Source organism: Vigna umbellata, chromosome 6 (assembly GCF_029865625.1).
Source record: "Vigna umbellata cultivar VRB3 chromosome 6, Vumbellata_1.0, whole genome shotgun sequence".
NCBI classification, from domain to species: domain Eukaryota; kingdom Viridiplantae; phylum Streptophyta; class Magnoliopsida; order Fabales; family Fabaceae; genus Vigna; species Vigna umbellata.
Genome location: NC_142170.1, coordinates 31366690 through 31380197, shown reverse-complemented (window position 1 = coordinate 31380197; position 13508 = coordinate 31366690). Strand labels below are relative to the sequence as shown.

Below are 13508 nucleotides of genomic sequence, written 5' to 3'. Positions count from 1 at the left end.
TTTGGATGTCTACCGAATGCGTCACACTCCCTCATACGAATTTGATGGTATCCAGCTCTCAAATCTACCTTCGAAAAGTAAGCAAAACCCTATAACTCATCGAGTAAGTCTTTAATCGCAAGTATTGGAAACTTGTCGAGGTATGATGGCCCTGTTGAGAGCTTTGTAATCAATACAAAATCTTCATCTTACATCCCTTTTCTTCACAAAAATGACAAGGCTCGAGTAAGGGTTGTTGTTGGGCCTGATGATGCCCATTTCTAACATACCTGCCACCTGTTTTTCTATCTCCGTCTTCATCAAATGTGGATATCTATAAGGTCTCACATTAACCGGATTTATCCCCTCTTTTATGGGGATTTTATGGTCTAAGAGTCTGACAAGAGGGAGTCCCTGGGGTTCCCTGAAAATCCCCTCAAACTCGCCTTGGATCTGCTCTAATTCTTCAATCTGGTCGTGAGTTAGTTGCTTCATTCCCTCACCTCCACCTTCTAATTTAGTTTGACCCAAACCCCATACCAGGGTCATTGTTTCTATCTTTGTTTCCTTTAAGAGAACCTCTACGGATACCACCTTTCGGGTTAAGGTAGGGTCCCTCCGATCAAAACCTCTTCCTTCTTTTGGCCAAATCTCATTGTCAGATTTCCCTACTTTATTTTCACTTCTCCTAACGATTTTAGCCAAGCCACCCCTAATATGGTATCTACCCCTCCTAGTTAGAATAGGTATAATTTCTCCCTGACCTCTACTGCTTCTAAGTTCAACAAAATGTCATCACAACACCCCTGGGTGGTCTTCTTCTACCTATCACTTAGACACACCTTATAGGGAGGTGTTTCTTCCACCTTCAACCCCAAATTCCTCCATCAGCCTTGTCGAAAAGAAATTATGGCTTGCCCCACTATCTATCAAGACTAAAATCTGCTTTGTTAGAATCGCTGCAGCGGAATTATTAGCGTGGTAACAAACCAAGAGGGGGGGGTGAATTGGTTATATACTTTTATTATGCCTTTTTAATATTTTTCTCTTAATTCTTTCTTACTAAGCAGATAATTGAATGTAAATAACAGAGTAAGGGAAAGAGAAAAATTGCACAGGTGATTTTATCCTGGTTCAGATCACTAGGATCCTACGTCCAGTCGCTTATCTCAAACAAGATAAACCTTTTCCACTATCACAAAACAGTTACAAATATTAGTCACACAGAAAAACAATTTGTAACAGTTTAGAAATTACCACCTCTCTTGAAACCACAAGAGATGAACTTACACCTCCTTTGAATCTTCACAAAGGATGACCACCTCCTTCGAATGCTTCACGAAGGATGAAACTCTTCCAGACACTTCCTTAGACACACCAAGGATGAACCAGCTATTCCTCTGTCACCACAGTACCACTTCAGGACTTTGCAGACAAGAGTTTCCTTAGCTTCAGCAAATTCACAGAGTTCTTAAAGAATTCAGAGATCTTTAGCACAAGGGAAGAGTTGTTTGTGAGAGAAATAGTGAGCCAATTTATAGACTCAGCCTAATACCCTTCCATTCTTCGAAAACGGGCCATCTAACGCATTTAATCGATTAACATAAGTATTAATCGATTAAAATGAGTACAACGGCTAGTTTTTCAAATCTGAAATCCCCAACGGTCAGTGTTAATCGATTATTCTCAGGATTAATCGATTAGCTAATCGATTATTATACACTTTAATCGATTATTCCAGTGGCACTTGGGTTTTCAGGGCCAGCCTCGGTTGTAATCGATTAAAACTAGGTTTAATCGATTAAAACAGAATGAGGACGAAACTCAACAGCATTTAAATGTAAATTACAATAATCGGTCCTAATACATTTGTGAGTACTACTTCATCAACTTTGATTATTACAAAAGCTTTATAAAAATACATAAATCTTTAACTTGTCTTGACTTGTGCAACTCTGTTCATCATCAAAACTTCATCTTTGATTTTTGCTAACATTCTCCCCCTTTTTGATGATGATAAAAAATTCCTCTGAGTTTAAAGCTTTTTAATAATCTGAAATAGTCACAGCTCATAAAAAGAGAGATTAATAGAAAATAATAATTATAAACTTTCTTCTCCCCCTTTTTGATCAGAAGAAAAAAAACGTGCTCCCCCTAAATAAAAAGAAATAATGCATATTGAAAAATGACATAAACAACACTTTTTATTAAGGATGCTTATAATCATAAAACCAAACAAACAAGACAAGCAAATAAGTCCTAGAATTCATCACTTTCATCACTAAGAAGATGTTGCTCTAAACCTGAAACCCTAGTGTCTAAATTTCTTAGATGAGTACAAATTTCTTCATGGCGAACGTTTTGGATGTTCATCATCTCAGTTTGAAGGCGAGTCATCTCAGTCATTTGTCTAGAGAGACTTTCTAGACTGTATTCCTCATGGACTTGAGATGGGCCAGCAACATTTGTGGGATCAGGCATTGGAATATCTTCAGCTTCATCTTCATTGCCCTCAATAGCATCCTCAGGATGTATGTAAGATTGTCCCTGTTTGATAAAACCCATTTGTCTTAGGGAATTATCTCCAACCTTATGACCAGGGAGGACAGTCTCATGGTTTTCATTGGTGATATCCACTCCTTTGTACTCACAGATTTGGGAAACAAGGAGAGGATATGGAAGAGGGGCTACATCTAACCTTTTGGCCTTGTACATAATTGTCTTGATCAGATGAGGCCAATTGAGAGGAATGCTCTGAAGAATACCGTACATGATGATGAGATCAGTTTCAGAGCATTGGGCATGGTTGGATCCTCTAGGGCACAAAATCCAGACAATGAGGTAGTGCAGGAGACGTTCTTCCATCTTGAGTCCACCTGCAAGGAAAAGACGCGCATTGTGCTGACGAGGATTGCGGAGAAAGGACTGGTAGACCGCTATCTTGTTGAATTGTGCAAAGTCATCTGGGATAGTTTGAGAATGCTCTACGACAGGGACTTTTGCAACATTAGTCCAAATGTCATTGTCCAAGACAATGTCTACACCTTTTACTCTTGTTTGGAACACCCCATCCCGAATCTTTAAATTGTAATAGAAAGTGCGAACGAGATCCGGATAATACCTTCCACGGAGTTCCATAAGGTGTTGGACCCCTTGTTCAATGATTAGATTTGGGAAGGAAAAGTTGTAAGATATATACCAGGATAGATCAATGAATTTTTGCTTGATTAGCTTCCTTTCCTTCCAGAATCGTGAGAAAGATAATTGATCTGCTTCATCGGAGAGCCACCCTTCTAAGGTAGCATCGCGTGCTGGAACTGGATTCTCTGACACAGCACTGGTTCTTCTTCTCCTCCTTCTTGATGATTCAGCCATTGAAATAAAGGAAAGGCAAGGGTTTGGGTGAAAGAAGAGAGAAAGTAGAAGAAATAGGCTTAAAGTTTGTTCAAGTAATGAAAATGGGGACCAAAGGGTGTATATATAGGCTTAAAACCGTGCCCCAACGGTTGGATTTGGAGAATATGACCGTTTATGGCCGTTGGCAACGGCTAGATTTCGAAAACAAAAAAAAAAAAAAATTTCCTGGAGCGTATTTAATCGATTAAAGGAAGTTTTAATCGATTATGTAATCGATTAATACTTGGATTAATCGATTAATCCAGTCGTAAATCTATAGGTAGCGTTTTTAATCGATTTGCAAGCAGATTAAATGCGTTAAACAGCGAAAAATGCCAGATTAATTCCAAATATGCCTATTTTACTATTTCTAATATTCCAAGATCTCTCCTAAGCTCAAAAAACCTATCCTTGGGCAAAGCTTTGGTGAAAATGTCCGCTAATTGATGCTTAGAATCTATAAACTCCATTTCACAATCACCTTTTTGGACATGGTCTCTAATAAAATGATGCCTAATTTCTATATGCTTGGTTCTAGAATGCATGATGGGATTTTTGGTGAGTTTTATGGCACTGGTGTTATCACACTTAAGCGGAATATGATCCAAATGAATACCGTAGTCTTCTAATTGCTGTTTCATCCATAAGATCTGTGCACAACAACTACCCGCAGCAATATATTCAGCTTCAGTGGTTGACAAGGCTACACAGGCTTGTTTCTTAGAGTGCCAAGAGACTAAGGAGCTACCGAAAAAGTGACAGGTTCCACTGGTGCTTTTTCTATCTATTTTACAGCCTCCATAATCAGCATCAGAAAATCCTACAAGACTAGGTGCAGTGCCTGAAGGATACCATAACCCAAAGGATGTTGTCCCCTTAAGATATTTAAAAATACGTTTTACAGCAGTGAGATGAGACTCCCTAGGGCTTGACTGAAACCTAGCACACACACATACACTTTGCATGATGTCAGGTCTACTAGCAGTGAGATATAATAAAGAGCCAATCATACCTCTGTATTTGGTCTGGATTACCTCTTTACCTGTCTCATCTTTGTCTAAGTAGCAGGATATCCCCATGGGGGTTGATGCTTCTTTGGCATTGTCCATCGCAAACTTTTTAAGAATTTCCCTGCAATACTTGGTTTGAGATATAAAGGTTCCTTCCTCCATTTGTTTGATTTGAAGTCCGAGGAAGAAAGTAAGTTCTCCCATCATTGACATCTCAAATTCTCCCTGCATGGACTTAGCAAAATTCTCGCAGAGAGTTGCGTTAGATGAACCAAAAATAATGTCATCTACATATACTTGAACAAGTAGAAAATGTTTTCCATTCTTTTTAATGAATAAGGTTGAATCAATTTTTCCTCTGTTGAAATCATTTCCTACCAGAAAATTGCTCAGACGTTCATACCAAGATCTAGGTGCCTGTTTTAAGCCATATAGTGCTTTCTTTAATTTGTAGATGTGATTTGGGTTTTTAAAATCTTCAAAACCAGGTGGTTGTTCAACAAATACATCTTCTTTGATATAACCGTTTAGAAAAGCACTTTTAACATCCATTTGAAATAATTTAAATTTCATCATAGATGCATAAGCAAGAAGTAGGCGTATTGCCTCTAACCTGGCAACTGGAGCGTATGTCTCATCATAATCTATACCTTCTTCTTGACTATATCCTTTTGCGACAAGCCTAGCTTTATTCTTGGTTATGTTTCCTTCTTCATCCAGTTTGTTTCTGAACACCCATTTAGTTCCAATTACTTGATGAGTGTCTTTTCTGGGAATTAATTCCCATACTTGATTTCTTTCAAACTGGTTGAGTTCTTCTTGCATTGCGATACACCATTTTTCATCTTGAAGGGCTTCTTCAATGTTCTTTGGTTCAATCTGTGACACAAAAGCGACATTCATACAATAATTTGCAGTATTACTTCTTGTGTTTACCCCTTGTGTGATATCGCCAATTATGTTGTCCAAAGATAATCCTCTAGGTTGTTGCCATATTTTATTTAAGTCTTCATCTTGAGGATCATCATTATTCTTTTCTTCGTTTGTCTCCTTTGATGAATTTTCACTTGTTCCTGCATCAAATTCTTCTGACTCAAGAGGTTTTGCCTCAAGGTCCACAATTTCATCAAAAGTAACATGTATGGATTCTTCTATTGTAAGCAGATTTCTATTAAAGACTCTATATGCTTTGCTAGTTAAAGAATATCCAAGAAAAATTCCTTCGTCAGCTTTTGAATCAAATTTTCCCAAATTCTGTTTTCCATTGTTTAAAACATAGCATTTGCATCCAAAGATTTTTAAATGGGAAACATTTGGTTTTCTATTTTTGAAAAGTTCATAAGGAGTACGTTTTAAAATAGGTCGAATTAACATTCTGTTTAAAACATAGCAAGCAGTACTTACAGCATCAGCCCAAAATTGTTTAGGAACATTATTTTCATTTAACATAGTACGAGCAAGTTCCTCTAATGATCTATTCTTTCTTTCTACTACTCCATTCTGTTGGGGAGTTCTAGGCGAAGAAAAGTTATGAGAAATACCATGTTCTTCACAAAAATTTTCAAATAATTCATTTTGAAATTCACCACCATGGTCACTTCTAATAGCTTTTATTCTTAAATCCTTTTCATTTTGAATTAAAATAGCAAACTTCTTAAATTCTTTAAAAGCTTCACTCTTAAGAGTGAGAAACAGGGTCCAAGTATATCTTGAAAAATCATCAACAATAACTAAAGCATAATAGTTTCCACCAAAACTTTTTATCCTTGAAGGACCAAATAAATCCAAATGTAAAAGTTCTAAAGGTTTTAAAGTAGAAACAATATTTTTTGAATGAAAGGAATTTTTAACTTGTTTCGCCTTTTGACATGCATCACATAATTTATCTTTTACAAACTTTAATTTCGGTAAACCAATTACTAGTTCTCTAGATACTAGTTTGTTAAGTTGTTGCATATGTATATGAGCAGCACGCCTGTGCCACAACCATGGGTTTTCCTCTTTAACAACTAAACATGAAATATTTTTATTTAATACGTTTTCTAAATCAATTAGATAAATATTATTATGTCTAACTCCTTTTAAAGCAATTTCAGAAGAATCACTCTTAAAAATAGTGCAAGAATTCTTCTCAAAAGTTACCTTGAATCCTTTGTCGCACAGTTGACTGATGCTAATTAAGTTATGCCTCAGTCCTTCTACATATAGCACGTCTTTGATCATCAAGGTGTCTTTGCTTCCTATATCCCCTTTTCCAAGAATTCTTCCTTTGTTGTTGTCACCATAGGTAACAAAGCCTTGTTCCTTTTCTTTAAAATTTGTAAATTTTGTTATGTCTCCTGTCATGTGTTTTGAGCAACCACTATCGAGACACCACATGACTTTTCTTGATTTTTGTAATACTTGGCTGACATTATCATCATCTGCCATTAAACAGATGTTAGCTTCTTCATCTGAATCGCTTGAATCTGAAATGGACTCATTATCGTCTTCCCATGCAATGTATGCTTTCTTTTTCTTGAAGAATCTTTTCTCCTTTTTGTCTTCACCTTTCTTCTGATTTGGGCAGTCTGCCTTTAGATGTCCCTTTTCTCCACAGCTGTAGCATCGATAATTTGAGGAAGATGCTTGATTATCTTTCTTCTCGTACCTAAACCTTCCTTTACCTTTAGACTTCATGAATTTGTTTAATCTTTTGATCACGAGGCTTAAGTTTTCCTCTTCGTCTGAGTCTTCATCTTCCGATTTACCTTTGCTTCTATCAACCTATGATTTTAATGCCAAACTCTTCTTGTTGGTTTTGGCTTTTGCTTCTTCTTCATCAAGTCTTCCAAGATCTAATTCATGTTCCCTCAACTTTCCAAATAGTGCCGCCATAGTCATGGTGTTGAGGTTTTGTGACTCCGAGATTGCAGTCACCTTAGGTTGCCACGATCTGTCTAAAGACTTTAAGATTTTAATGTTTAGTTCATCAGTATCAAATGACTTACCTAGTCCAATGAGATGATTGACAATGTTGGTGAAGCGTTTTTGAACGTCAGAAATTGTTTCTCCTTGCTTCATCCGGAACATTTCATATTCTTGAATTAGGGAGTTCTTTCTTGCCCTCTTTACGTCATCTGTTCCTTCATGTGTTACTCTGAGCACGTCCCACATTTCTTGAGCAGTTTTTCAGACAGAAACCCTGTAGAACTCATCAACAGTCAATGCTGATGCAATAATATTCCGAGCTTTAACGTCATTCTGAAATCTTTTCTTTTCTTCAATGGTCCATTGACCACGGGGCTTTGGTTCCTGTATATTGTTAGTAGGAACAGAAGAACCAGATGCAATAACATCCCAAATTTCACAATCAATAGATTCAATAAATATTTGCATCCTTACCTTCCAGAATGCATAGTTCTCACCTATGAATAGTGGGGGTCTATTGATTGATGCACCCTCTGCAAAGGTTTGATGTGATCCTGCCATTTGAATGACTATCAAAGCAAGCTCTGATGCCAATTGTTAGAATTGCTGCAGCGGAATTATTAGCGTGGTAACAAACCAAGAGGGGGGGTGAATTGGTTATATCCTTTTATTATGCCTTTTTAATATTTTTCTCTTAATTCTTTCTTACTAAGCAGATAATTGAATGTAAATAACAGAGTAAGGGAAAGAGAAAAATTGCACAGGTGATTTTATCCTGGTTCAGATCACTAGGATCCTACGTCCAGTCGCTTATCTCAAACAAGATAAACCTTTTTCACTATCACAAAACAGTTACAAATATTAGTCACACAGAAAAACAATTTGTAACAGTTTAGAAATTACCACCTCTCTTGAAACCACAAGAGATGAACTTACACCTCCTTTGAATCTTCACAAAGGATGACCACCTCCTTCGAATGCTTCACGAAGGATGAAACTCTTCCAGACACTTCCTTAGACACACCAAGGATGAACCAGCTATTCCTCTGTCACCACAGTACCACTTCAGGACTTTGCAGACAAGAGTTTCCTTAGCTTCAGCAAATTCACAGAGTTCTCAAAGAATTCAGAGATCTTTAGCACAAGGGAAGAGTTGTTTATGAGAGAAAAAGTGAGCCAATTTATAGACTTAGCCTAATACCCTTCCATTCTTGGAAAACGGGCCATCTAACGCATTTAATCGATTAACATAAGTATTAATCGATTAAAATGAGTACAACGGCTAGTTTTTCAAATCTGAAATCCCCAACGGTCAGTGTTAATCGATTATTCTCAGGATTAATCGATTAGCTAATCGATTATTATACACTTTAATCGATTATTCCAGTGGCACTTGGGTTTTCAGGGCCAGCCTCGGTTTTAATCGATTAAAACTAGGTTTAATCGATTAAAACAGAATGAGGACGAAACTCAACAGCATTTAAATGTAAATTACAATAATCGGTCCTAATACATTTGTGAGTACTACTTCATCAACTTTGATTATTACAAAAGCTTTAAAAATACATAAATCTTCAATTTGTCTTGACTTGTGCAACTCTGTTCATCATCAAAACTTCATAGTTGATTTTTGCCAACATACTTCCCTTGCACCCAGCCCTACAACTTCATTGTGTTGTTTATGGGTCAGGCCCCTTGTTGAGAAAATAGACAACTCCATACGTTTCTACTCCATCTCTTCTTCTTCCTTGTTGTCCCCTCCTTCATCATCTTTCGCCATTATCATAACCTGCATGCTTCTCTTTTTGGACACCTATACCATGGGCTATATGCCCCCCACAATGGAAGCACCTTCCTTCCTCCCGTCTATTTACATATTCTGGGTAGGGTAGATTTCTCACCCCTCTGTTTTTCATTTCCCCAATTGTATTACTCCTCGACTTGGAATTATAGTGTTTATCGTTCCTTGAAGTCTTTACTAGTAGTCTCCTACCCATTCTGGAACCCCCTAATACCTTCCCCATGGCTGATTGTTCTTGTTAGTCATTCCTTCACTTGTTCTTGGGTTATTCCCCGCCTCAGATTGTGGGGTCGAATTTGGTTCTTGATGTCTCTCATTATAGAACCGCAAAAAAATAACCCAACAGTTACTTTAGTAGCTTGAGCCACAAACATCTCATACTCTTGAACATACTCCTCCACGATTCCCCTCTATCTCAAGGCTGCCAATTTCTCAAAGATCGATCCTTTATTCCTTCCTCGAAACCTCCTCATCAATGCCTCCATTAGAGCTTCCTAAGAAGGGTTCGGGGTTTTCTTTTTCTAGAACCTAAACATGTAACTCGTGCCCTCTTCCATGCAGACGTACGCAAGCTTAATCCTCTCCTTCTGTATGAATGTAAGTGATCAATCTATGCCTTCATCTTCGTAGAATTTGACAAACTCGCAAGATGTGTACTCATTGCCACAATCACTTTTAAGTACATTGTTTTCCACTTTTCTTCTTGATAAGGGCCTTGAATTTCTTGAATATTCCAAAGACTTATGACTTTGTCTTTAAGATGTAAGCCACTCCCAGCTAGAATCATGCAAGCAATAGCTTCAAACTAGAGTAGCACAATAATGGACATGGCTGCATGGGAATAATGAAGTTAATTGATGTGTTTGATGAATTTAAGGTGAAGAGAGGTATGTGGATGAAGTGTCACAGCTCACAAGGCCTTCCTACTAAGGAAGGAAGCTAAAGGAAAGGTAGGGAAATTGAAATAAAAGGTTGAATCAAGAGCAATATGGCTGGAAAATGAATTCAACAGCATTTTACTAAGCTCAAAAGTGAAGAATTACATAGGCACGACTTTTTTTCTTTATAGGTAAAGGTGAGCCATGTTTCTAACCCAAATTCCCTCCCAAATTCAAATTATTTTGTGTAGGAAACGCCCTCTCTTCAAACAAGCATGATCCACGCTTTATTCGAAGTCAGCCAAGTCACATGGAAAATCTTATCTCGCAAGCGTTGGGCTACGCAGGGTTTGGGCTAGGCGTGGCTCACAATCCGAAAGCCAACCTGCACAAGTCCAATCCGGAAGCAATGCTTCCAAATCCAGAATTCACTCCATTTTCTTCCTAGCTTAGCTCCTTTATTTCCATCAAGTCATCAGTGAAGAGGATGAACTACCTATTGTTGTTATGTGAAGGCATCCTCATTGATCCACAAACTTCAGTATGGATTAACTCTAGTAAGTCTTTTGCTCTCCTTGCTTAGTCCGTCAAGAATGATAATCGATGTTGTTTGTCGAGGAGACATCCTTTGCATGATTCATTATTTTCCTTCAAGCATGGAACATCTCTTGTCATGTTTTTGTGATATAGAAGCATTAAGGCATGTGTGTTGAAGTGGCCAAATCTCGTATGCCAAAGTTATGAGTCATTAACTCCTGCCTTTATGACAATATTAGTTCCAAGTTTGAAACTTATAGGAAAGTATCTATTTGTCTTCTCCATTTTTACTTGGCCAATTTTTATCCTTCTACTATCATAAATTTTGTATGTATCTTTCTCAAAGTGGAGAGCATATTCATTCTCCATCATTTGGCCAACACTTAAAAGAATTTCTTTAAATTTGGAACTAGTAAAACATCCTTGATGAGTTTTGTACCTTTCTTTGTCTCCACCATGAAAATTCCTTTACCTCTGGACTCCACTATAGTGTCATTTCCCAGCCGAACTTTGACATTGATAGATTTATCAATGTCTTTGAAGATGCTTTGATCTTTCACCATGTGATTGCTCATGATTATGTTCTTCTGCAAAGTTTGCTTGATCCTTATTTTTAGTACGCAACACTTCTCTACATGACAAAATTTATTATCGTACTGACATTGAGGTTTTCCATTGTTGAAACAATATTTTTTCAAATGACTTGTCTTTTTACAGATAACACATGGAAGATATTTCTTGATAAGGTATAGAGAAACTTCTAGAATTTTTTTTATTTCTAGAAATTTCTCATCTACTTTTATTTCCTTTATATTCTTTATTCTAAGACCTTAATTTTAGTTTTGATTGAAAGGCATTTTCAACTTAGTATTCTTCAAGACTTTTTCAATCTTTGTTCATAAGCTTTATGAAAGGCCATTAATTGTGTTATTGACAATGTAACCAAATATTTTGTTTGTTTAATCATGGTTGTGATTGCGTCATATTTTTTAAAATAGAAATTAAATTTTTTTTCATGATTTCTTTTCAAGAATATAGATTGGGTCTCATTTGACTAACTATTTCTGTTATTCTAGAATAGTAGTCTATAATGGTCTCAGATTCTTTCATTCTTATTATATCATATTAGAAAATGAAGTTTAACATTGTGTATCTCATCACTTCCTTGAAACTCCTTTTGTATTGTGTTTCAAGCTTGCTTTGCACTTGTAACACCTATTATTTTTGGAAAAATTGTGTCATCAACTTCTTGTTGAAGGGAAAATAAAGTCATGGAATCTTTCTGTTCGTAGTAAGAATGAGGTGTCTTTTGGAATAGTAAATCCCTCTTCTATAAATTTTCAGAGCGAAAGAATGTTGTCATTTTGACACTCTAAAAATCATAATTTTCTCATGTGAAAATAGGTATTGGAATTGATAATGTTTGATTGGTAGTAGCCATGGGTTGAAAAAATATTTTTGAAGTAGTATGGAATCGAGTTATATATATTTTTAAAGTAGTTGAAAAAATTTATCTACACCCAGTAGATGACCAAACGAAGTTCTGGTAATACTGTTAGTATTTTGAGGTTGTGAAAGAAATAGTTTTTGGGTAGAGAAAATGTGCAGATAGTAGAATGTAAAAGTAGTAGTTGGAAAACATTTATTTTGTAATTGTTTTAGTTGTCATAGATGTTGTCTTATATCAAATGGTGGAGTACATGGGTATTTATAGACCCAAAGATTATTCTACCAAATTCTAGACACAACTTATCTAGAATGTTATATGTTTTTACCTATGTAGAATGTTCTTGATTTTTTACTGTATATTAGGCTTTTCTACAATATTCTAAATTTGTATTGCATTAATTCCAATAATTTTGTCTTAGGATTTTCTATATTCTTCTAGAATTTGGATTACACTTTAATATAAACACAAACATATATAGTTCAAAAAATTTTAGCACTATTTATGTTTTAATATTTTCAGTCATGTTAAATCATTCATTATATTTATACTTTTTTCTGACTAGGGGTTAAGTTACACTTGTTGTGGTCGAGATCTTTTCCCAACAAAGGAAGAAGATGAACATGATAAAATGAAGAAGGATGCATGCAATGCACTATGTAGTGTGTCTGTTGAGTATGAACCCTCTGATGTGAAGGGAGATTGGAGCAAATCTTTGTTATTCCAAGCGTGTAGATTAAAGGCTATTATAAATGGTTTAGAAGAGAGGAAGAAATGGAAACTAATAGCACAAGTATGGGTGGAATTATTATCATATGCAGCAGCAAATTGCATACCAATCACTCATGTCCAACAACTTAGTAATGGTGGAGAATTCCTTTCCATTGTTTGGCTATTGATGACTCATTTAGGCCTAGCCAAGCAGTTTCAAATCAAGAACCGTGGAAGGACAAATTGGTCATATGTGAAGAATGAGGAGAAAAAAAAATGAGGCCAAAAGTAGCTAAATGAATAACTTCAGTATAACTTGTTTCTTTTTTCTTGCTCAAGACTAGAAGATGTAGAGCCATGTTTATTTTCTGTTTGTGGTATCAAATGGTTATTTTTTTTTCTTTTAATTATTTTTACTAAATAAATAATACAAGGGATGATATTATAGAACTACAAGTTCTAAAGTGAAATTTGTAATATAAATGTGTTCTAGTTTCATAATATAAAGAGATTATTTTGTTGTACATATTTTTTTGTCATTAAATATTCATTTAACAACCTGAGTAAATTCTTTTGTTAGAGGCAATTATCACTAATGCAAAAGAGGTATAGTAAATTGGTTATGGAGTGCATATTAAATCGATTCAAGAATTGAACTAATATATTTCGAAGTAATGTCTTAGACATACTAAATTGGTTATAAAATCAATCTAACATATAACTATTAGATCGATTGTAAAGAAATTATGGCGGAAGCAGCTCCAAGCTCCATGCTAGAGCAACCACACGAACAAGAATGACGTAACGGATTGATTGGATGAGTGAAAGCGGAGGTTCAC

At 36.0% G+C, this 13508-nt stretch overlaps 1 pseudogene across 1 annotated transcript in view; it reads left to right on the top strand.

Moving 5' to 3' along the window:
* The window catches only part of LOC148197232 (uncharacterized), a 28363-nt pseudogene extending 15394 nt beyond the window's left edge, over positions 1–12969 (top strand). The window contains exon 4 of the transcript XR_015780489.1: positions 12524–12969. The product of XR_015780489.1 is annotated as an uncharacterized LOC148197232 (transcript). The remainder of the gene's footprint in view (positions 1–12523) is intronic.
* Positions 12970–13508: the final 539 nt, after the last annotated feature.